Raw genomic sequence first — 2,181 nt, 5'->3', positions numbered from 1 at the left:
GCCCCCCCCCCCCCCGAATTTATCAAAGCTTAGTGGATGCAGAACACATTTGTTCCCCATTTTTCAATACCTACTGAGGTGCAAGAAGAATCTTTTGCAACATAGTCACTCAAATTAAAAGTATGAAAAACACAAGCTATTAAACAGCAGCTCACAAAGATAATGCTGCATGCCCCGTTCACATCGCAACACCACTTTCTTCCAAACCACTTCCTGCTTGGAAAAATCAACCCTTTTCCCAGAGATATTATCCTGACATTCAGATCAGCATTTCCCAAACTTCTACAGGGATTTTTTGTGCTACTTGTTTTATCAGGGTCTAAGCTCATCTGTACCAGCACTAGTCCTCCAACCACCTCCTTGACACAGACTCCAAGATCTATTACACAAGTCGTGTGCAACTCTTTTGGGGGGAAGGGAGTGCTACGATCTTTCATTAGACCTATTAATTTAGCTGGAAAATTAGAGTAATTTGGACCAGGACATGACAAAAGTGATGCCAGAAGAGAGAAGGTGGTGGTGGATGAATAGAAAACTTGCCATGTCTGTATCTTATTTATGTTCCAAAATATTTTAAGGAGGAAGTAGTTGAAAGGGTAAAGGCTTGTCTGGCCACCTACAAAGTTACTGAGACAAATTTTCTCTGGCTGCTCCTCTTTTTGTGATTTTGTGTAGAGTGCTCTTCACACTCTACACAAATCACATATAAATTCAAGGGGTCTGGTCCTTGGCATTTTTCATAAGGAGCTTTCAGGGACCCCACAGTATAACCCTCTTCATCTGCAACACCTTCAATCTCTGTAGAAACTAGCCTCCAAGTGTATGTGAAAGCATGGGAGTCAGCTTTCTTAGGAGATCTTGAAAGTACAACCTGGGGACTCTGAAAATCATTCCTAGGACACTGCAAGATTATCACAATCACCCCTCCGTTGCAATCAAGAGCAGAGATCTCTACTGTGGCACGCTCTTGGTTTTCTCCTCTTTGAAACTATCAGGGATTACTGAAACAACCACCAACTGCAGATCACCAAGACACAGTTGAAGAGCTGAAACTGATGAACCAGCAACAAAAGTAGGCTCTCCTTCCTTCTATCTTCTTGTTATACCCTGGTCAGGACTTAAAAGGACAATGATTTCACAAAAAGCAGAGATAAGAAGACAACTGACAACATGACATCTTTCCTCCTTATCCCTCCAGACACTGCATTGCTCCCTTGCCACTCTCAGGGCTCCACTGTGCTCATACTGGGCCAGATCTGAGCAACCCAAGCTGTTTGCTTGGGCAGCAGAGGAGGAGAGGAGGACTGCAAGAGCCCATGGATCCAGAAAAAGAATAGGTCATGGCACAAGGCAGGGAAAAAATGGTAAACCAGGATGATTGATTTTCATTCTCCTGATAAAGACTGTGAAGGTCCCATTTAAAAATCTTCCATTTTAATGTGCTCAACATTAGGAAAACAGTCCACAGAGGACTTGTTTTGGTTTAAAATTCTGCTGTGGTAACATAACGTTTATTTGTGCACTGGACTTGTTGCCCTAGAAGTCTGCTATTTCCAAACTCAGCAGGCCACAGCTGATGCTCCTCATGTCATGCATAAGCACAGTTTATAGTTTGTCTTATAGTACAAAGCCTTGCAGGATTCAAGGAGATCTATGACAAATTAGAATGAGCAGAATGAAATGCTTCCTTTCTGCTTCACATCATGTTGGACAAGTTCCTTCCAATAAATACTAATAGAAGCATACTACAAATCTTGAATGAAATTTAGGTATAGAAGTTCATTTCATTAATTATTTTTTAATGGCCCCTTTTGTATCAAGGTGTTTTGCTCTTCTATTCACAATCCTCACAATCCACTGTTTCAATGAAACCTCATTGTTTTGAGTGTCCTTGCAGCACCTCTAAACCACAAAAGCACAGAGCATATTTAAAGGAAAGAATCTGCTAATTGTGAGTTGTTGTCACATGAAACAGTTGCACTGATGAAACTCATGAAGCAACTGGGATTTCTCTCAAATGCTTTTCAAATGGGCCTTGTTGAACTCAACTTGTAGCCTTAACTTAATTTCCATCTTCTATGTAGTGTAAGTAACAAAACGCAAATACTAGGGATGAGGCAGTGACAGTTCACTCACGCCCCTTCTCAAAATTCATGTTTAAAGCAGATACTTCCTCAAACA

Source organism: Corvus brachyrhynchos, unplaced genomic scaffold (assembly GCF_000691975.1).
Source record: "Corvus brachyrhynchos isolate BGI_N302 unplaced genomic scaffold, ASM69197v1 scaffold10, whole genome shotgun sequence".
Taxonomy (NCBI): Eukaryota; Metazoa; Chordata; class Aves; order Passeriformes; family Corvidae; genus Corvus; species Corvus brachyrhynchos.
Note: the sequence above shows the minus strand (reverse complement) of the source record.